The 24,372-nt window shown below is 41.2% G+C and overlaps 1 long non-coding RNA gene across 1 annotated transcript; it reads left to right on the top strand.

Moving 5' to 3' along the window:
- The first annotated feature begins 1,736 nt into the window (after window positions 1–1,736).
- On the top strand, window positions 1,737–24,028 carry LOC117759487. The gene is made up of 4 exons (XR_004613490.1): window positions 1,737–2,036; window positions 14,814–14,904; window positions 18,340–18,448; window positions 23,471–24,028. It is a non-coding gene; the product is annotated as an uncharacterized LOC117759487 (long non-coding RNA).
- Window positions 24,029–24,372: the final 344 nt, after the last annotated feature.

Here is a 24,372-nt window from a genome sequence, read left to right as displayed (position 1 = left end):
CATAGATCACATAAAATATGATTAAAATGTGTGTGAGGGGACCAGGGATAAAATGCAAAACTTGTTATGAACACCTTATATCAAGTCTACTGTCAAAATGGCCAGCTGTAAATCTCTATTTTCCCCTCTTTACTTTTTTTTATTTTATTAAAGGTTTCTTGTGTTGAGCTGGTTATATCTCAAGACAGAGGGGCCTGTGGCACATAAGGAATAAATAGGACATAAAGTACTTGAATCTCTAATGCCTCATATAGCTTTACCAATCTATATTGTAGTGTGTCACGAGCTGGAAATCCATTAGAAAGTGTCAGAAATCAAATAGCCTTGCAATAGTGCAACTGTGCTGCTCTTATGTCAAAATTACCCCAATTTCATTCAAAAAGAAAAAATTGTCCAACCAATTATTTCTAGACACAAATGAAATCCAGGAGATATATATATATATATCATCTTTATGGTAATTGATTTAAAGCAATGATGCTCAGTGAGGAACTCCCACAACACATGTCTCAATGCTATTTTAAATACCTGTATGGCAATAGATTATAGATCAGGAATGTCTGACCGCCTACTCCACTATTCTGGTGAAGCAGATACAAACTTTGACGGAGCGGTCAGTCACTCACTGTCGGATGAGGCTGCTCAAAGCCATCCATCCACCTGTCTTGTTGTGGAGCAGAGGCTGTGGTCCAGAGCCTTCCTCAGACTCCATCATCCTCACTGTATTTTTAGGAAACACGGATATCCATTACATCCCTTCTTCTCCCCTCCCTGTGTCCTCCTCCTGCTCCTCCTTTTATTTCCAGCGCCGTTTTGTGCGGAAAGTTCGATTGATAAAGCGCAGAATGTATAGGAGCACGTGCAGAGGTGAAGGTCATTGAATAATCTGAAGATGAACTATTAAAAATGCATATTATGTCATTATTCCTGCTGCCAAATAACTGGAAACTATATATGCCACGAGACAGAAAGTGATTTTCGTTTTTGTCTCTTTTCTTTTTTTCTTTTCTTGACCTGACAGAGGGCATGCGAAGAGGAGAGGATGGAGGGAGGGAGGGGAGGGAGGGAGGAGAGTGGTCTTTGAAAAACTGCTTCAGTGCACTAATGTCCCTGAAACCTGAACCTTTATTGGATCTGAAGGGCATTATAAGACAGGGATCCTCCACAACCCTGTGTTTAAAGGTGAGGATTGAAGGGGAGAATATTACTAACGAACTAACAGGAGCCGTGTGTAGAACATCATGTTGGTGGAAACACAATTATATTTAAGAGCTGTGTTGTGTTAGTTTTAACGAAAAGAGGCGGCGAAACAATGTTCCACGAAGACATTTGTCAGCCCTCACTCCCCCCATCGCCTCACCCACACCCCACACACACTCTCACACACACACACACACCAGGAGGCCTTATTAATTATTTGTAGCCACTTGACTTCATATTGTGCTACCAGTGGCTTGGTCAAAGATTATAATTACCACTTCCCTGTTTGTATCATTTTCCATCTCTTGTGCTTTTAGTGCCGTATTACTTCTCTTGTCCCTCTCTCTCTCCCCCTCTCTCGCTCCCTCTCTCCCGTATACACAAGACCAAAAGTGCAGGCACATCATTTATTGATAAGACAAAAAGAATGTAATGAAATTATCAATGTTCTTGAATTAATTATGAACATGATTAAGAAAGCTAAAATCTCAGGAGCCAGTCTCTCATTACCCATTCACTCTTAGGGATTGCTTTCATTCAGGGAAGGAGAGGCGAAAAAGCCTTCCAGCAGAGCCCACTCCGGCTCAGCCCTTCTCCCTGTGTGCCTGTCCCCTTGTCTCTGCTGCCGGGCTGATTGACCAACCCTCCGATGGAGGCGGCTGCCGGCCCGCCTGGATCGGCTCTCTTGCGCCCACGCTTGCTGCGGTGATGTGGCCGAGCCCGGCGAGCTGCCCCGTGGCCTCTGACGTTTACGTGGAAAAAGAGAGGACGTGCCTGTTCCGCTACCTGCGTTCAAGTTCGGGGGTCTTGACCCTACTGACAAAGAAACAATGGAGGTAAGTGAAACTTCTCAGACTTGCAATTAAGCTTAAACTGCTTTTAGGAAACACTTGTCAGTTGCATTTGTCTTGGTGTAATATTTCCTCTTTTCTATCTATTAACTGCTAGAAAAAGAAAAAAAATTAGCTCCACTTTTATTATACTACATGAATATATTTTGGGTCACAGAGTCAATGCTTTTTTTTATCATCTTAATGAACAGAAAACATTGTAACATTCATTTACATTTATTGTTGTATAAGAAGTAAAAGAAAAAAAGAATTGATTAACCTTTTCTGATATTTTTTGTTTTCCCATGGGTAAAAAATGTAAAAACTAAAACATTTATAAAACTAACTCTTTAAATTGCGCAATTCATGGCAGATACAAACTGAATTCTTGTATTTATTATTTAAAAAAAATGTGTCAGTCATTAACCCATAAAGTAAAACTTTAATTTGACATTGATACTGTATACAACAATACCTCACTTGCAGTAATCCACAGTCATATAATGATGTTTATAGTTTTGCCTGATCAATCTCTGCTGAAAATGTCACCTCTGAACAATTTGTAGGCTCTGACGCCCCTTTTTTTTGTCATGTAACATCATTTTTACAGTAGCAGTGCACGTTAAACTAATTTCAGTGACTGTTTGTCCATTTATATTCTGTGAGAGCAATAGAGATGCTCTGCTGGAGCTACTCGTCTTTGGATCAGTCTATCTTTCTTCTTCCCAGTCACATGGGACAATATATGGGGCAATGCTCCCCAAAGTATTGGGAGTTTCAAACAAAGTCTCAAACCCACCGTCTCTATCCCGCTCACACCATCTCTGCTTATAGCTGTCATTCTATCTTTCTGTGCACATACCCGTCAAAAAACCAGCCTGCGCGCACACACACACACACACACACACACACACACACACACACACACACACACACACACACACACACACACACACACGTTTAATCATACTGTACAAACCAGAAATACAAACCAATGCATGTGTTTCACCTCCCAATACAAACAGCATGAGCACACTCCTGCACATGGACTGTATTACAGCAACAAATACCCTGTGTTTACTCCTCGTCAAGTCTGCATTGTTTTTAAGACCCTCTGAAGTGATAATGTTTAAATTAACAGTGACAATTTTAAACCGACTTAACACCTTTATGAAAACAAAAAAACGTGTTGTGATGCTCTGCCTTCCTGCTATAAAAGCTTTTTTTTTCTTCTCCAAAATAATTTCATGATTTCTGCTGCAGTATCAAGAGGAGGGAAGATTTCGCAGGAAGAGAGAGAGAGAGAGAGAGATCTCAGGGGTTAATGGCAATCCTCCTGTCCTAGGGATTGATCCAAGTATTGGATCGCACATAAAGCTGCAGTTACTGGATATTACCCGGCCGCTATCGGCCTGCAGTGATGGCCTGGATAAGAAGTGCTTACCAAAGAGGATGCACCTTCAGGGCAGATACAGTTTCCCAGCCCTCTGGGAACAACAACCACATGCCTGCTGCTTGCTCAGGAACTTTCTACCTCATCGAGTAAATCCAGGGGCCTTATCAAGTTACTGGTCTACTGAACTGCCCAAAACAATGTTTAAGCCTGCTCAGATTTTGAACTGCGCAGGGGCAGTAATTAAATGGCACCTGCTTTTCATAGATAAGAGCGTTGATTATTTGGTTTGTTTAGCTTGTGTTTCATGTGGAACGATGTGGGGTTATCGCAGATACAGTTGTTTGCAGAATGCAATTTAATAGATTTTTGCTGGGTTAGATTGTAAAGTTGCTGAGTTATTGTTTTCACGATCGTAAAGTTTACTTTGTGCTTCATGCAGCCTTTGCTGCATTTATCTTGACTCATTATTGTAATTGCTTAAACCCTTTAAATGAGCGTGGCTCAAGTAGCCGTCCACGACCTGTCCTGTCTCTATTCCCTCTTGACATTTTACTTCAGACTTGCGTGGGGGTTAGCTGATTCCAAATCTGCGCCGGGGTGGCCAGCTCTACCCATGAGCATCTGCTGTGTGTCTCTCTGTGGTATTACCCATTAAAACACCTGGCTCATGCCACACACCCAGAGCCCAGATGGCAGCTAAGCACGCTAATTATTTCAACACAAAACTCTGATGTCCCTCACCAGCACTGTGGGGCCACTTTGGCGTTCTGCATTTCTCTCTCTAACTCTGCCGGAGAGGATGTCTGCCATCGAGCTATAAAGATGTCAAGTGGGCACAGACAGGCCCCAGTACAGTGCTTGGCATCCAGATGTAAGGTTGGTCGTATGTGGTTTCCTTCAGAGACATTTGGCGCTGGCAGGACGGTGCGTTGTCTTTGCCCTCGGTGCTCATTGACGCAGATGTATGCTCATTATATTACAGAGTTGACGACAGCATAAGTTTTTGTAAGCTATGGTTTGGATCCTCTCATATATACCCACCAGAAAAAAATGCTGATTCCAATCAGGAACTGAAGTGGCTGTAAATGTTTTTTCTTCATCACGAAAAAAATATGGAAAGTAGAATAAGTGGCTTTTGGATTAACAAGCAGGCATTCCTCCTTGTGTGTGTTTTTATACAGTGACTTATCGATGTGAAGGGTGTTTCTGTTTGGGGGAATGGGTATCTCCCCCAGATTCCTCATCTTTCATTCATTCCATAGACTGTATATGTAGATGGACAAAGCCATCTGGCACCATCTTGCGCTTTTGAACCAAATTGGAGCTAGAGTCTGTGCCGTAGTCACCGTGGAGATGGAGCCATGGTAGCGCCAATGTACGTGCTCGACCAATCACAGTCTCAACCGTCAATTCACGATCAAATAACTAATTAAAACCAAACTTACAGCAAAATCGAACACTTGAACATACATCAGTGTAATAAGAACGACCTAAAATGACAGAAACCAACTTTGAGAAAAATGTACTTGACATGTATTTGACCTTTTTAGTTTGGTCCATGTCCCATCCACTAACACGGAGGGGGTGTAGTTTATGACCTATACTGCAGCCAGCCACCAGGGAGCGATCATGATGAGTTGGCTTCACTTCAGGGGAGCTGTCATGTCGTCTGTCTTTATATATGAATCATTAATTCCTGGTTTGCCCTTACAGACGTGTTGTCTCCAGACGACACAGCGCTTTCAGGATCACTCACGTTCCTCTTCTAAAACACTGCTGTTGGATTTTTCACATCATCGAGAACACAGCATGTCCTTGTTTCAATTACATCAGCAATCTCATCTCATATAATTTACCCTGTTGGTGTATGGCAGACAAGGCTCAGCATTGTTGATTCACAGGCCAAGACTGTCAGCTGTGGGTTACAAGCTCTAAACAATAGTGCACTGCTAGCTTTAACCAAATTACGCCTGGTGGTCCAGTAACGGAACAGTATCAACGTCTTTATCTGACATCAGAGACTGCAGTTTCTCTGTACATCTTCTCTGAGCTTGATGAAGTGTGGCCATTAGGAGCCATCTCCTGCATCCGCCGCTGCAGCCGAGGCAGAATTGGTTGTGCTTGATAAAGCTGGCACTTAGAGCAAGGTGCAGGCCCCACAGCGATAACCTACTGACTCCAGCATTAAAGACTCCACCAATGGGGAGGGCGGCCTATGTCTTGATCTATTGCTTCCTGTCAGAGGAGGGTATTGCTGTAGCTGGTGTATTTGGTATTTTTGTAGTTCTGAGTGAAGGCGTGAAGAATAAACCTCCTTGGATTTGCATGGAAAATTGATAGAAAATTTGTAGGGAGGTTGAAAGGATATGGATCTTCTGGCCTCACAACTGACAAAACAAATTGATTCTCAGGCATTGACATACACAAACAAACAAACACACACATACTCAACTTGTGACATTGATTTCCCAGTTTCTATTCTGGTGATTAACTAAAATTTAGAAGAAGACAGGAAAGTTTTCTGTATATTGTCAATATTGCAGTGGGCTTACTTGAACTTGATATCTATGAATTTACACTCCCCTACAAATTCTCTCTCTCTCTCTCTCTCTCTCTCTCTCTCTCTCTCTCTCTCTCTCTCTCTCTCTCTCTCTCTCTCTGTCTATCTATCTATCTATCTATCTATCTATTTATCTATCTCTCTCTCTCTCTATCTCTCTCTCTCTCAGTATGAATTGTAAAATTAATTTTAATTTTTATAACTAATGTGAGTTAGACAATAACTGCCGTCTGTCAGAAAAGTCAGTGCAAAGGCGAGCACAATATAGACATTTACACATAAAGTAAACTGCAAAGTCTTGTTTTGTTTGTAGTCCTAAAAACTCGGAGACAAATTAGCCGGGAAAAAAAAGCAATAAAGACTCTAATTTGTCCCAGTACGGTTCTACCTCGTCCTTTCACCCTCCTCCTCCTCCCCTCTCCCTAAAGTGTATCCCATCTGCTTTGGGGACCTCTCCCCAGCATGCAGGAGCGGGATAAGCACACCATTTCCCTGTCAATACTTTGCTATTAGCCTCTGCAGATCCATATATCACTGCGCTTTAGGCTATGAGCTGGTGCAGGGTGTTCTTCTTATCTGAATGGCCGAGGCTGAGGTTCTCCTCTCTGCCCTGCACTTTGATTTATCCGACCAGTAGGTTAATGAGAGATGGAGCCTGCCCCTTCACTCGTACCCCGAGGGGGTGGAAACATGTGCATGTAAAGGGCTGGAGTGAAGTGGGTAGGGGGATTCAGCGTGGCGTCCTAAATGCCACACAATATGCTCCGTGTTTTTCTAAAGCGGTATCAGCAGCGTAGAAGATAAAGACACAAATGTGAAAAAACTATCTGGTAATATTGAAAAGCTTAAAGTGGTCAAATTGCTTCATTAGAGTCTTGGGGAGTATAAGCTTAAAGGGATAGTTCAACATTGTGGAAAATGTGCTCATTTGCTTTCTTGCCAACAGTGAGATGAGAAGATTGATATCACTTTTGTGTCTGTTAACTAAATGTGAAGCTGGGCCCAAGATACGCTTAGCTTAGCATAAACACTGGAACCAGGGGGAAACCTTAGACTGCATGTATATGAATATGGACGACATGACAGCTCCCGAAAAGTGAAGCTAAAGCATCTTCATCGCCCCCTGTTGACTGGCTGCAGTATAGGTCATAAATCCCAGCTCCTCCATGTCCATGGAAGGGACATAGACCAAACTAAAAAGGTTTTCCTGTAAATTTGGTTTTAATTAGATATTGGATGCTATAAAAAACGGGGTCAAACATCATGATAGACAGCTGAGACATACTAAAGATTGGTCGAACATGTGCATCAGCAGGTCCTCACTGTGTGGGGCGGCTGTGGCACAGGGGGTCGTCCTCTAACCAGAAGGTCGGCGGTTCGATCCCAGTCTAACCCCATTCCACATGCTGAAGTATCCCTTGGCAAGGTACTGAATAACAAAGAAAATGCACAGCATAGATAAAACAACCACATTAGGCAGGTTTCACTAGTGGGAGGCCAGTGAGGGATTGTGACCTTTAACCATTTACACCTCCTACTGGTTAGTTGGGGCACCTGCATGGAGCTAAACCTGGCAGGCCAAAAATAAGAAGCTGGTGGGATGACATGGCCGTCTCCACCCGCCACATGTCCACAGTGAAGCTGGTTAGTTTGGACGGTCAGCTGATCGGCATCTCACACTTTTAAAACACAGACCCTCGTGTTTACCAGTATTTATAGACAAAGTGCGACATGAGTGTAATAACTGATGACACGCGACAGTCCTAAAAAGAGATGTGCTGCTTTTAGACACTTCTCTGTGTCAGTGAGTTTCACTGCCTGTTACATCAGTGAGTTTAGGACCTGCAGATATTTGGCCTCAATCCAGGAAGAAACTGTCTAATGAGCAAGCTGTGTCAGTGTCTTCGGCAGCTCCCTCTCAGCAGTCTGCCCGTACGGTTTGCAATGTGTGTGTGTGTGTGTCTGTGTGTGTGTGTGTCTGTGTGTGTGTCTGTGTGTTTGAGAGGCAACAGAAATTCTCTGTGTTGAAGGCATTTAGCTGTGGGATAGAGAGGGAACCCACACACAAGCACAACAGGGGAAGACAAACCACTGCCAGATAAATGTCCTACTTAGCTATTACACTTGTACATTTCAACAAGGAGTCAGACCCCTCCCTCTGCTTGCTTTTCACACACACACACACACACACACACACACACACACACACACACACACACACACACACACACACACACACACACACACACACACACACACACACACACACACACACCTTCCGTGAAAATATCTAGCATATGGTTGGATGCTTCTAGCTTCTATCCCAAGGCCAGTTTCCCAGCTGGTTCCCAGGGAGAACAGAAAGAAGGGTGGAGGGGAGGGTGGTTACAGAAGAAAGGATACAAGGAGAGTGTAAAGATGAGAAAAGACGGAGCTACATAGTAAGTGATGGAAACAAAGAGGGGAAGAACATGTGATAGACGTGTGGATAAAAAAAAAGAGAAAGAGAGGAGGAGATGAAGGAGGCGGTCGTGTGCCTCACATGCGCCACCGGCCTTTATGGCAGATATATTATAGGTTCTGACTGTTAAGTACCTGATAATTAGTTTGCCTGTGAGGCATCAGACACCGTGTATCTGTAGCCACTAACAAGGCCCTATCAGGGACGAGGGCCTTTCTCTGTGATTTACATGTGCTCTTACAATGATGGTGCGACCCTCACACATCACATGTTTCAAAGGCTGCAGAAATGAAAACATCTCTGACTGAGAGACACTGACTGCTCTTATTTTACCCTGAAAGAAAACAAGATGAAGGTTCAATATGAAAATGAGAAGTAGTAGTTTAACCAAAAGAAAGAAAAGAGAAAAACACTTAATAATTAGAGACCTGGATGTATTGTTTGATTTCCAGACATCTGCTATTATTTCTGTTTCATGTCATATACATATTTGCATTGATCAATCCACCTGCATCCCTGCATCACACTCTGTCTATTGAGTGGCACACAGAGATTATTATACAGATTTCATTTAATAGTCCAACCAGTAATTAAGTCATAATCAAATACGTCTAATAAAAGTATATAGTTATAGAATATTTTTAAGATATAGATGATATTATATTTGGTCTGCAAAGTCTGTTCAAAGTTTAATATCTCAGATTTAAAGAATATAAATAATAGAAAATATTATTTTATACAAATATAGAATGTTTTTAGAACATAAATAACGAACACTGATGCTACTGACACTGGGGTCTGTTTTTTTGCAGGTAGCAAAAGCTTGAGTTTATATTTTAATTTTTGTTTTGGAGGTTTGCTCTTAGAGAACAACCACATATACGAAGATGTTTCTTGAAGTGATGTGCATTTTGTGGTAAGTGTTGCAGATAAACTAAAGAATAAAATGAAGGGGTGCCCACAGGTCACCTGGTTGGTGGGCACCCCACATATAGAGGTTCAGACTCAGCTCTTTGCTGCTTGTTTTCCCTGCTCTCTCTTCTTTAACACTTATTCTGTCCTATTGAGTAAATGCTAAAATATCTAAATATTTACAAAAACAATGAGAATACAGAACATCATCTGATTAGACTAAATCTTCAATTGATCGCCTACAAGTAACAAGAAGTTATAAAAGATGCGTATTGAATATCACAGTTGGACAAACACAACACACAAAATACTCCAGATAAGCATCATTATTGTGTTACAGCCTCTAGATTTAGTTCAGCTGGAGCTGCAAACAGCCGTGTCTTTCTGCTGCTGCTAATAATCCAGCAGCCCTGTAGACATCTTGATTATCGCTGCCCTGCGTTGTCTTTTAACTCGTAATAAATTGCCAAAGAGCCTTTGCTTTCTGTCTTGCAAGGGTTAATACTGACTCTCGTGTTCTACTGCTCCAACATCCATCATGTTTCTCTGTAACCAGATCATAGCTTCAATCACTGGGAAGATTAGATAGTAGTCTATTAATCTCCCATATTAACCAGATCCATTTGTGAAAGCAAACGGCCCAGAGAGGCCATCCTTTCACTTGTTGTCTCTAAATCTGATTAGCAAGCATAACGACATGTTGCTGAGGGTCACAGGAGATATGGATCGGTCCTGCCTGCGTCTCTGCGCTCACTGACTCGGCCGAGTGTTGCAAGAATGAACAATTTTATGTTCAAGGACTCAAGGGATTGCTTGTTGTAGTCACCTAGTATATTGGATGAGCCAGATAATGGGCCGGTGAGTTTATTTGCAGTATTTTATTTTGCAAATCAAACTTCAATATATTTTTGAGGAATTGTAGCAGAGCCTCCTCACACCCAGTATTATACATACTCTGTAATTAAAAAATATGTTTCTAAAGCAAGTGGAAATATCATTGGTGTCTGTTTATGTATCAACACGTGTAATTCTAAGATCAGAGTAAGGACTCTTTAATAAACAAACACAACACATTATCTGGGCAGACTGGCTTTCCAGATGGAGGTCTAAATAAAAGACCAGCAGTCTCGTCTGTGATTCTGTGCTGTGATGATGAATGTGTGACCAGTGGAGCAGCGTCACTTAGATCTTTTATTTAAGAAAAAGTCACTGTATAAAAATACCAGTAAATATCATACACTCCAAATTCAACTTCAAGTAAAAGTGTGAAAGAGTTGCCATCCAAATATAGTAGTCACTCATACTCATGTATAGTGAAATAATGGAGGAGTGGAGTAAAAGCATCAAGCTGAATACAATGAAAATACTTGAGTAAAGTACAGGCAGTGATTGAGTATATTTACGTTCTGCCACTGTATGAACTTGCGTCTTTATTGTCAAGTGTTATAAACAGAATATGCAAAGAAAAGTAGAAGATGCAAAATCCAATCACAATCAAATCAATGGTTCAGTGAGATTGTGTTGCAGCTTCACTAATCAGTGGCTTTTCATTACCACTTTAACTAACTGTAATTTGGTCAATTCTATCTGTACCTTCATAAAAGTTCTGTTATTTTTGAAAAGATTTCTAAACTAGAATGGGAATCTGCCTCTGCCAAGGCCCAACAGTCCCCTTATGAAACCACATTTAAATTCCCTAGATATGGATTTTATTTAAATCAGTACCAAGTTACACACTTAATCGATATCAGTCCCCTTAACAGTTCTTGTTTTTATCAAGATCCATGAATTGTTCTTTGACAAATCAACAAAAATACCCAAAAACGCAGTGTTAAAGAAAGTTTCAAAAGACAATCCTGGCTCTGCCTCCTGTATCAGATCCGCACCAACATTTGATGAAATCTTCTCTGACTCATACCACATCCTTACACCAAGTTTTATTTTAATCCATCAAGTAGTTTTTGCATAATTTTGCTTAAAATAATACAAACAAACAAACGGACAAGCATGAAAACAGATCTAATGGATACTTTGGATGAATAGAAAAATCACAGTAATCAAGCTAAAAACAAAAGTTGACTAAGTAGAGAACATTTTTATAGCAATTGTGCATCACCAGTGTTAAAAGGAGTAAGTTTGATCTGCGACCCTTTCAGAGGTCATGATGTCAGTGATGAGGATGAAGAGTATATGGATGATGTCACTGGTCTTTATTTAGCCCTCTTACTCCAACACACACTGGAGGAGAGCTCGCAGCAACATTGTGTCAGGTGTCTGGTTTCTCCCTCTGACTTGGCCTGGATGAGGAAGAGGAGGAGGAGGAGGAATATCCAGTTTCAGAGAGCGTGGGGACAGATCTGTTTACTTGGGGAAGTTAATTGATTGGGAGGAAAGCTGGTGTGGGGAGAAAGGGAGAAAAGTGGTGGAAGGGGCAAAAGAGACGAGGGTCAGCAGGGTATTGATCACGTGACTGCTCCTGCCATAACCTCCGATATGCTTCTGTGCTTTTTATTGCACCGTAATGCCAAATAAGATTGTTTCTTGTAAAAACAGCAGAGGAAAAACAACATGTGTTCGATGAGGCCAAGGCAGTGAATCGTTAAGAGTTGGTTCACTCATTAAGATCAATTTTTTGTACCTTTTTCATTAACACTTTGGCCTCAGCAAAGGTTATCGTGTTTTTCTGTACTAAGTGAGCCTGTCAAGAATATCTTTATTGGAATGCATTAATACTGGTGATTGAAAAAAATTAGAAAATTAGAAAATTCAGTAAATGACAAGTACTGACTTGACAAGACTAGAATAATAGTAGTAATAATAAAAGAAACCTTTTTTTTAATTAATAAATGAATACAATTAATTTAGAAAGGAGGTTTGTAAAGGTCGTCTGAGATCGTTATCTTAACCGGTTTTAGTTTTATTTGTACTTATTTACTGTTAAATATTTTAATCTAAATATGATTATTACCGAATTAAATGAAATAAATTAAATGTATTTATTCCGGAATAACCTTTAATCCAGTCCTGCAAATAAAAATACGAATTTTGTATTTGGGAGATAAATATGCCTCATTCAGCTCTGCTTTAACTGTGTCCTTCATTGTAATGATATTATTATTGTGATATTATATTGTAATCAATATTGTTATATTTGGGAACTCTCGAATGCACCTTGAGCAAGCTACAAACAGACAGAAAGTGAGCGGAGTTATGTGCATGTGATGGAGAATGAAATGCAGAGCAGTGGAGTGCCGTCTGCATGCCATCCACTTTGTATTGGATAGACTCCATTAATTATTGAACAGCAGGGCTGCTAGCTATTATTACAGAAAAACAGTGGACTGCATCTTTCCTCACACGTGTATGTCCGTGCACGCCTTGGCCTCTCGATCTCGCCGGCCACCGTGCAGCTCACATCTTAACAACCTGGGACACGCTGGATATGTCCTATTCACAGAACACGGTGCAAAACTGTCTGTGCTGAACATGCAGTTAACAGGTTAATGCAGATGAGAGACAGTGTGGATGAATAAGTGAGAGAGAAGCATGGTTTGTGTCACCGTCGGGGGCAAATACTTTGCTCTGTGCAGGATGCTTTTGTGTGTATGTGTAAGAAAAAGAGAGAGAGAGCTACGAGCACACAGGTAGAGAACAGGAGCGAATGCCTACAAGAGAGAAGAAGGTGAGGGGGAAGCGGCTGCTCAGATTTGTTTGCCGTGTCATTTTTAGTTCTCCTCTGCTCGGTGTCGGTCCTTCCTGCCCAGATGGATCTTTCCCTGTTATTCACTTGGAGGTTATGGTTTTAGATTGAGGGCAAAGCCCAGAGCCGCCTGTTTGTTTTTGAAGGAATCCATTGTCAATTCAGACGCAGCAGGCCTGGGATTGTTTGCAGAGTTAATAGTAGTTTGATGATGTCATTCTCAGTGACCTGGAGAGAAATTGACCCCTGTTGTGTGAGTATGTCTAAAATGCCACCTGCACAATTATGGCTGGAGCGTCCCGGGCTGTCGTAGGTAGGGTTTGTTTTAGCTGTGAGACACACGCACACACACACACACAAACAAAACACACACACGTGAGCGCACACACACACAGAGAATGTGCACTGCTACACTTTAATTTGCTGACCCGTACCTCCACATCTTCTGAAAACATGTTCGTTGAATGTCAGTAGAAATTAGGTTCCCAGTGGTGATGATGAAATAATTTATTCATCACGAGCAACTTGGAGCATTTCTCTGTGAACCTTTATCAGATATGTATTGGCTCCTTTTCCCCCTTTTTCATGGAAATAGGGAATCGGCTCTAAAATAAGACATTTTCAGCAGAGTACTTTAGACAGCTTCACTTTTTTTGCTTGCATTTACACAGGCAGACACAGAAAGAAAGATTCTGACATTTTCCAGGTATCCATGACAGACTGCAAATGTATTCATCAAACATTCACCGCTGTTACACCTGTCCATTCGTCTTTAATGCAGATCATTTAAAACCTTTTTTGATCAAATGTTGTGACGGTAAAGAAAAAAACGCAGGTTTCCTGTCTTGTATTAGTTTTATCCTCATTGTTGTTGATTTGTAAAAATAAAAAAAGAGGATAAGAAAAAGGCAGTAAAAGAGAAAGGAGCAAAAAGAGCAAATCCTCCAGAGAGATGCATAATTCATGCTCACAACAAACCAGTGTGTGTGAATGAATAGTATGCTGTAGGATGATCACTGTGTATTTGCTGAATCGCTGTCTCCATGTTTTCTGGGTTCAGGTATCCAGACAGACTGGATTTAGCCCGGGCCGGTACCTGAGCCGCTCATGGAGGGATTCTCTTTTTCTGCTCTTGAGGTGTGACATTATTTTTTTTCAGAGCATCAAATTACAAACAGTGTGTGTTGGGCCTTTTTCTTCCAAGTGATCCGACTCCAAGAAGTTAATACAATGAACAAGCCTCTACTTTTTTGTAATTTTTTGCTATACATATCTTTATATCTACAACTATACATCTAAATCTCCTTCGATATATCTGTACTGCAATCTCCTGTCTGTTTATTAGCCTGACATATTCTCCATCACCAATCTACCGTATCTGTAATGTGCCGATATCAGTTAATATATATCGGCTCAGCTGATTTATTGTCTACCTCCAAATTTTTGCTCATATTTTTATAAGATCAGTCTGTTTTTTTACGTGCGTCTCATGGAAAGAAGTTAGTAAACGAGGCATTTACACTTAATAGTCCTTTTGCCTCCAGGTGGTGACGAGCCTCATTACCTTCTTCTTTAGTCTGGTACTTTTTGAGGCGAACATAAATAAAACCATCTTAAACAGTTGCTCTGGACAGAGCTTCAGTGGGTTGTAGCCGATGAATGTGAGTCTTGAAACCGAGACTTCAGATGATTGTACTTTGAAACTTCTGTAATAAAGCGTCTTAAAACTTCCTCCTCTTCTTCTTCTCTGACAGGCTTTCAAGTTTTACTTTTTGAAACTGGCGTCTGGTCCAATGAGAGCTGCAGACTGACCTACAAGCAAAAAAAAAACATCTGAACTTGCATGTGAGTTTCATATTACCACTGAGCTGTCCATTTTCAGCAGGAAAAAACTGCTGCGGTTGTGGAAGAAAAAGTGTTTACTGCTAGATTCACCTTTTTGTTTTCCAATTCATACAATTTTCTTTTTCCACATGTACAGTTTGATTCTACAGACAAACAGACCTGACTGAAGCAGACAAAACGGGTCTTCTTCTATCTCATTTATCCCGAAAATACAGTTTGAAGTAATTATATATGACAAGGACAACACACGCATTTGTTTTATTTGTATACTGAGCTGCATGTTGTTTTAGAGTATTTGTACTCACTGTGGGACATGGCTGCAGTCGTCACTCCGTCATGAATTATAAAGAAAAGAGGATTCCCGAGCGTGTGAAATGGCATTGTTCACAGTTTGTGTCACATCAGTGCATGTTTAACTAGGCAAAACAAAAGCTTTTCAATATTTCAGTGTGTGCGGGGACTGACGGAGTGAGGAGACACCGCTGCTCTGCCTCCTCCTGTCTCGTCCCGTCCTATCTGGTGTCCCGTCCTCTCCCGTCCTCTGAAGAGCTCTCCTCTCCTCTTAGATTACACACCGCAAAAAAACACAGGCCTCAAAAATCCATCTCCGTCCCAGCAGCTCCGCGTCACACCACCACCACAATGAAGCCAACAAGAATTGACTCACAAGCATCCCTCCTTCCCATTTATCACTTCTCCATCTGTCCTGTACCACACGCTACATTAGCTCCGGCGCGCAGGCCTTTTAAGCTCCCTCCGCTGGGTTTGAATAGTGTGTGCTAAAATGCAGTGTTAATCAAACTCCAAACAGGTACACCAGGGTGTGGGTCTCAGAGGTCCAGTAAAAAGGCTGCACTACAGGAATGATTAACTGGGGGGCTGTTGAACAGATGTGGAAACGGAGACACGTGAGGAACACAGAAATTCAGTGGGATGAGATTGTTGAGGAATAAGAGCAAGTTTGCGCCTTTATATTTATTTACACTTATTTAAAGTCTGATTTGCAGCTAAACAAACTTGGACCATCAGGCATTGTTATTATCTCTTTGCAGCACAGATGGAGACATGTTTGTCTGTCTCTTTGTTTCGTATACAGAGTCAACCACAGAGAGAGTCATTACTACTCCCTACAATCCACTTTGTGTCCTCGTACTGGGACTTGTCTGATTAGATATTGGCTAATTAGGTCTGACTTGCCGGGCTTTTAAGTCACACACCCCCATGAATGAGGCCTGGTTCAAAGTGGATGGATGGATGAGACAGTTACTGTCAAGCAGGAGACACATGTACTGATGGGACACTACTATGGGGCAATGGTTTTCAGTCTGTTAGTTAACTCTGCTCATCGGAAGGTCCCATTCCCCAAGTGGTGACGTCGTTGTTCCGACTTCGACGGGACTTCGTTCTGTGTGTGTGTATTTTGAAGTGTGAAAAAAAACAACAACATGTATTGTATTTATGTGTTTAGAGCGTTTAAACTACATCTTGACACAATCTTTACAATATTTACATAACAAAGAGCAAAGACCATATGAATCATTTAAAACATAAAAAGGTTGTGACTAAAAGTCTGGTGTTTGGCCCTTGTTAGAGACGGAGATGCAGTTTGCAAGTGATAAAGATTTAACATTTGACGAGTTCACATTAAAAGCTGCTATTTAGTGGTTTGGAAGCGTTGATGTCGGCAACTTGTGAACCCAAATTCTCACAGACTTTCCAAGTGATTGTTCTGATTTGAGGTGGTCTTCAGTCGAGAACACATTTTTCCGATTATTACGACATCACATAAATGCATCATAAGATCCTCCGAAAAGATCACAAAATAAATTGGGATAGTTAAGAGATCATTTATTAACTATTGTATAATTATTGCTGTTTTCTTGTGAAATCCTGGATACATCTACTTCCTTGTTGAATATGATTCAAACTAAATAGCACCGTATATGCAAAAGGTCATAAGTTGAGATTGTTTTGTTTTAAGACAAAAGTTGGAAATATCTTTCTGGTTAAACCACAGACTGTATATTAAGATGGACGATGTGTCTCCACTTCCTCCCACTATCCAGAAACGAAGCCATAACATCCAAGATACAAACGCTGCCATCTTGCAGTCGTGGGGGATGGAGCCCGTGGGATCAACCAATCGTGAGTCAGCCTCAGCTGTCAATCATGATGTTTCACCCTGTTTTTAAAGCATCAAATAACAACTTAAAATGAAACTTATTGGGAAAATGAAAACTTGAACATGTATCTGTGTAATAAGAACTTCCTCAAATGACAGAAACCATCTTTGAGGAAAAATGATCTAACATGTATTTTGACCTTTTTTTCTGACGCAGTGGTTTTACATCATTGCTGCTATTTATCAGTTGAGGGTCACAGATTGTAAAGACAAAATATTAAGTATTAAACAGATTTTTTTAGGAACAAAAAGCCTTTATAATCTGAACAGAAACACTGGTACAGCATTGTGCAAAGCATCATAAGTACAGAGTCATCAAACAACCAGAGAGGGACTCCTCAGTTGTTCTGAATCAAACCTTCCCACTGGTTGAATCCCCTCACGCTGATACAGTACAACACAACCAGGATGGATGTATCCTGCAGAAAATCACAGTACGGATGAGCAGCGAAAAAAGCCGAGACGAGAAGAAGTGACACAAAACGCAGGAGTAGTCAGATATTAATCAAGACATTTTAACTTTGTCATGAGAGCGTTTGCCAGCTGCGAGGGGCTCTGCCGACGTGTCGCCCGAGGGTGTGACAGACAGGAGGGGATGTTATGCTATCACAGCGTTTGATCACCGGCGTCACAGGAACACAGGTATATCAGAGAGGGGCTCGTATCTCTTACAGCTGTTCACAATCTGTCACGGGGCTTATTTAGATATTGGTGTAAATGGGCTGTGGGAGATTCCACTTTGAAGATGTGAATCCGAGCTCCTTTTTAAAAAATCCCTTTTCCAGAAGTCAGAGCAGAAACTAGATAAACATGCGCAAGTCAAGTGGCAAAACATTATCCTCCCAACGCTGTGTAATTGTGTGTTAATAGGCGCCACAGTACAATTACTTGGCCTGCACACAATGGAGGTCTAATCAATGTATGGATTCTGCCCCCTACTGTCAATGATGAAAATGGCATCTATAATCAATTAGTGGCTGTTCGCTGATGAGGGCCTGCAGAGTGACGACGATCAGCAATAATATTTCCCTCATCTGGTTTCTGTTAGAGGGAGAAATTTGTAGCAATTACTTCAGAGCTATTACAACACATTTTAGTTTTCCCACATTATTTCTATTCATGTTTTATTTGGAGGATTTGAATGTCTTTAACCTGTTTGCTCTGTTCAAGGAGATGCAATTTTCAACTCATCTATCTTTCAGTGATTTTTTACCCCCCTGGCTTCTCCCTGCCGTTCCCTCTCCCCCTCACAGGGTGAAGTCTGAGGGATCCTCGTCCTGTTGTACGCAGGGAACACAGCAACCTCTTCTGGACAAAAAGGGAAAGTAGCAGGAAGTGAGCTGAAGCCGGCAGAGCAGACGTGTGAGTATCAATCACATCAATCTGACAAATTTGAGGTTCAGAGAAATTATGAGAACGCCTCAGGAAATTAAACGGCATTTTATTATCCTAACTGTATTCCTGCCGTACGGTTATAGATCCTGAAGTTGACTTTTATTGACATCTCACAGGAAATGTCTGGCATCACATCTCAGCAGATAACTAACCAGCGACTCGACTGGAGAAGGATCTTATTATTGCCTGGGGAAATATTTCAAAAAGTATTCCTTGATCAATGCGTCCGAGGAGTTTGCTTTGACGGTACACTGGTGAGCTAATCAGGCAAGAGGGATCAATGGAGTGATTGTCACGCTGCCTTGCGTTCCTTCCATCTCCAGATAACTACAATGTAAATGGCTGGGTACTAAAGGAAAGCCTACTGGGATGCATACTAAACTCCGCCCGTGCTGCATTGTACACATGGGAATCTCTACAGACACTTAGCCTGTTCTTAATCAGTAGTGTGTGAAAAATAGGTCCCTATTACACAGCCCTTACTGAGCCTCTTATCATCATATTTGTCAGAGCTGCTTTATTCATTTCCAGATCAGTTTCCTCAGACTGTAAACTTTACAGCCCTTGTAGCAAATCCTTGTGGTGCGATCCTTATTGTTGCTGATGGGCTCTGAACCTCTCTCGTCCTCCGTCTCTGCCTCCCGTTTCCTCCTCTTCTCTCTCTCTCTCTCTCTCTCTCCCTCTCTCTGGCATGAAGAGCTACAGGGGCCACCAGATGCTCTCACAGCCTATTTGTCTTGTCCCTTTCACAGACAAACTAATTGCTAAACAAAAGGAGCCGGCGTGTCCTGTCGAGTACCCTTGTAAATGCTTTACTGCCACGGCCCCGTTCTGCCCCGCTAGTTAAGTGCCTAATTATAAAAGGATCACAAAAGAGTCTGATTAGGGATGGAGGAGAGGAGGAGGAAGAGGAGGATGAGGTTTTGATCCTGTAGTCTACACGGGGCAGCTGACACATTTAGCTCAACATAAATGTCTCGCTGCTGAAACTGCCCAAAGGCATTCGGCTAACTCTTTGTTATTGTTGTAATAGAGTGTAGAGGCTACAATGTGCCCTCTTATGTGTGGTGCTCGTATAGATCGACTGATCTGAGTCGACACGTTCAGACAAAGCAGAGGTGTTTGACCATTATTGCGTTCTGTCTGCAACCAATGATTATTTTTATTATCGATTAATTTGCAAATAATCTTCTTGATAAACTGATTAATCTAAAGTGTAAAACATGACAGAAAAAATCTACAGAGTGTGAAGTCTCTAGAGTCGTGTCTTATTCTATCCAATCAACAGTTAAAAATAGCCCCAAAATATTCAAGTTACCCTCACAGAAGACCTCCATTACTTAATAAGCAAATATAAAAGTACTCACAACACAGAATAATGTGCACCAGTGTGATATAAACTACTACTGTATACAGTATATTACACTATTACTGGATTATTATTGCTTCTGCATCTACTGCCTTGTAGTTAAATCCGTCCCCTAAACATGCCTGAATCTTTTTTATCAAGATCCATGAATTTGTCTCTGGGAGATCAAGGAAAATGTTGAAAAACACTCCCTCTTGCAATGTTGAAGAAAGAGAGAATAAAATTCTGGATCTGTTCCCTGATCTGGATCCACAGAAAATCCCTGATTCATATCGCATCCTTCCACCAAGTGTCATGGTAATTTGTCCTGTGGTTTTTGTGTAACCTCACAAACAAACAAACATTGGATAAAACTCACATTTTTGACAATGAAACCATTTAAGTTTGGGTATTTTTTTAGGGCTGGGTGACATGGCCAAAAATGATATCAAGATTTTTAAAAGTATACATCTAATTATCAATAAGTTTAAAGACTCTTCTGTTCTTTATGAACAGAGAATGACAAACACTTGATGAACAGGTTGATCAATTATGTATTTCACCGCAAATTAATTTTGTTATATTGATGAAAATTACATTTCGATAATTATTCATATTTTTTCATCACCCAGCAGTGTTATGTTTTTTAATTTAAATCAAATGTCTGACTAATTGTTTCAGGCCTCCTGTAATCCATCTGTAGAGCAGCAGGGACAGTTTGGAATCTACTACAACACCACTGCCTTCTAACATGTATTTAAATTACAACAGAGTTGAGCCATTGCCCCTCTGACAGGATGAGCCTCACTGAGGTAGTGCTGTAGTTCATGCAGGGATATTGGATTTAACTGTACAGTTGTTTTTGTTGTTGCAGGTGAGTTTGTGTCTATTTGGAAACAACGTACGCAGAAAAGGAAAAGAAGAAAATGCTTCTTTTGATGTGTGTTTGCCTATTACTGTCTCTGCATCTGTGAAAATGTGGCCCATCACCTGAAGACGTGTTCAAGTACGTGCGTGCGTGTGTGTCTGTGTGTGTGCATGTGCCTGCTCTGTCTGTGTATTGGTCGAGAAAACGGAGAGCCCCTGACTCCCTATCTTGACAAAGTTGGGTAATTAACGACAGAGCCTATTAAAGGGAGAATATTCAGCCAGTGATAAATGGCTTTAATAACAGGGCTGTGTTCTCTCTAACAGAGACAGATCCTCCCGCCATCGTCTCCCTGCCCACCAGATAAAACTACCCAGATTCCCATCTCAACACCCTCTTCATCTTGCCTTTTCCAATTGCCAGTCTCGCTCCTTCTCTGTTTTCTCCATCTTTGTGTTTTCTTTTTCTATGTTTAACACATTTGCTTCTGCTTTTCTCTCAAAGATTTCATCTTTCTGTCAGCTGTCTCTTTTTTCCACTTTTTTCGTGTTTGTAATTTCAAACCTAAATCTCAATCTCATCTGAAAATCTTATATTTTATCAGCCTGTAGACAAAGACAAAGGCAAACTGTGCACTGGATGTGCACATGTATGACACTTAATAAGCTCCACCTTTTCATCTACCTGAATGCGTGTTTGTGCTATTGTGCATGTTTGTCTTGTAAAACATCGTTAGCCTCTTTGTGTTGGGGCCATGCAAATTGGACAGTTAAGAAGCGCCAGCGCTGATTTATGTGGCCGTGCAGCGTTTTAACAGGGGCTGTGCCACTGCTTTATGTGTCCTGGTGGGTTTGGGGGCAAGGGCTGACCACGGGGGTCACATTCATCACAGCCCTATATTGTGAGATTGGTCCAGATGTCTGTCCTCATTAGAACAGACCGCTCGGAAAATAAAAAACATTCAAATATGAAAGCCACTCGCCCCAAGTACGGAATCTAATATGTGACAGTGTTGTAGAGTAATTGCAGTGGAAGGTATGTGGCATGATGATTGTCAAGCAGAAGTGTGTACATTTAAAGAGCCAATCCCAGCTGACATGGGATGAGAGGCGGGGGTTCACCCTGGACAGGGTACTAGTGTATCACAGGACCAACATACAGAGGCCATGTCTACACTACTGCAGATATTTTACCCCTTTATTTTAAAAAATGTCCCCACACGACCTTCGTTTTACAAAATATGTCCCTCCAGTTGTGAAGACAAAAGCAACATGCCGGGCCAGGAGGTGGCGATAAAGTCTACATCAATGATCCGTCAATAACCAGAGAAGAAGATCGTGAGCATGTTCAGTGAGCTTAATTTCCTTTCAAGTGTAGAGCTGTGTAGCACATGCTCATTGCACAAAGCGACAGTGTGTCCCAAACACTCCATTTTACATGAACACAAAGAAACTGGAGTCTTTGGAAGGTTTTTGTTGAAATTCCGTGACCTAAAATGCAGTTTGCGTGAAGACGAGAAGTTCAAACGCAGAGGAAAAAGTTTGTTTTGTAAAATATTCGCATTAGTGTGGACAGAGCCAGAGAGAAACAACTGTTAATACTCATATTCACACCAATGGTTAATTTCTCCTATTAACCTAAACCCAATCTGTATGTCTTTGGACTGAGTACAGAGAGAAAACCCACACAGAAAGACCCGGCAAATCTAGGATTCAAACCAACAACCTTCTTGCTGTGAGGCACATTGAATCAGTTAAAGGTGGGGTCTTGTCCTCCTTGTTTTTGTACAAGACACACACAGTACATCTTTGAATAAATATAATTTTAAGCTTGCTACTCAAAGCATTGAAAAACTGCATCGTACAAAGATCCACAGCAACATCTCTTTGCTCGTGAGCAGTTTTCATTTTCTCCTGTAGAAGCTGCTCCTTATGAAAACTGTTGACAGCTTGTTTTTATGAATCGCATAGTGTAAATGAGACAATAACACCAAGGCTATCTGCACTGCTTGAGACGACTGCGGCTACCTGAGAGAATATATGGTTTTCATCATTTGGGTGAAGTGACCCTCTGTTGATCATTTAGTGCTCGTGGAGAACTCACCTCGACAACAACAGCTAAAACGTACCTAACACTGTTTTCATCACCTTGATACTAAATTACTTTTCCCTGGGATTTTGGGAATCCCTTGTAAACAAGATTTATAAAATGATTATGACCATTTTCTACATTTCCTCACCATGAACATGTGAAAGCTTGAGGCAATAAGTATTTTAATAAGTCATATAAGCAAAGAACGGAAATGACATGTCACTCAGTAGATACAAACACAAGCCAAGGCCCAACGGGTCCTTTGAATTCAATCAAGCTGCACCAAATTGCATCAATTCATAGGTATCTGCCCCCTGAATGTGCCTGACTTCTTTCATCAAGATCTGTGAATTATTCCCTGGGGAATTGGTGAAAATTTTGAAAAACGCCCCATTTCATAATGTCAAAGAAAGTAAAATAAAATCCTGGATCTGCCCCTTGACCCAGATCCACACTTACATTTAAAGGCTTGTTTTTGTGTATTCTTGCTCACAAACAAACAAACACATAACAACCTTGTCCGAGGTAAAAAAGATTATTTTATTTTATTGATTTTGCAATTGTTATCATCATTTTCATGCATGCAGCTGTCTTTAGGACCCAAACAATGAGGAAGTGATGTAAAAACACGTAAAGGATGACAATGATTGGTCTGATTGTTTGTGTTCACTTCACTTCACAGATTCGAAACGGCCCAGAATCTGAGAATGGACAAAGTCAGAAAAATAACATCGAGGATTGGAGTTTGGCTTCAGGTTTGGGCTGTGAAAGACACACACACACACACACACACACCTACCTACCTATCATACCAGGTCCCTCTCCACGCACCGAGGGACCTTCGCTCATACAGAGGTTGTAGTATTAGGCGCTCTCTCACAGGACCAAAGGCAGCAAGTCCATTAAATACACATGAGAGTCTAATTAGGACCCCCCTCGTGCAGCGGGCTTGGAGGTAGGAGTCATTGGGGAATGACACTGCCAAGACCCTGACACCCAGAGAACACGCTCCGCAAATTAATAGAGAATGACCAAGAAGCAGCTGAGTGACTGACTGGGACCTCTGCTTCCTCGGAGGCAAAAATGTTCGGCGCTGATTGCTCTCATTAAATTTGTTAGAGTGATATAATTATAAAGACAATATGTCTGGAAAGATGCGCTGCCTCTTGGTGTGTGTGGTTAGATTTCACACTGTGGTAAATTTAATATGAATGTTTAATATTTATACGGTTCATGTGACCTTTAAATGATACCAGGGAGAAGACGTTGTTGAGAACAGAATATGTGTTTTAGTTTGTGGCGTCGTTTTACCCATTTCCTCTTCTTATTTAAAAGCATTAAACATCTTCTGTTGTCGTCTTCATGTGAATGATACTCAACCATTTTGAACAAGATTAACATAACTGATCATTCTCGCAGCTGTGATTTGTTCTGGGCTCGTGCACGAAAAGGAACTCGACTATATTTCCCATTATAATTAGGTGGATAATAACACTGGATGAATTATTGCACTTTTGTTATTCAGGAGGAAAGTCTTTCCTCTGCGTGTCAGATGAGATATTAGCGTGGACATAATTCTTATTC

Source organism: Hippoglossus hippoglossus, chromosome 3 (assembly GCF_009819705.1).
Source record: "Hippoglossus hippoglossus isolate fHipHip1 chromosome 3, fHipHip1.pri, whole genome shotgun sequence".
Taxonomy (NCBI): domain Eukaryota; kingdom Metazoa; phylum Chordata; class Actinopteri; order Pleuronectiformes; family Pleuronectidae; genus Hippoglossus; species Hippoglossus hippoglossus.
Note: the sequence above shows the minus strand (reverse complement) of the source record. Positions and strands in the feature narration are given on the sequence as shown.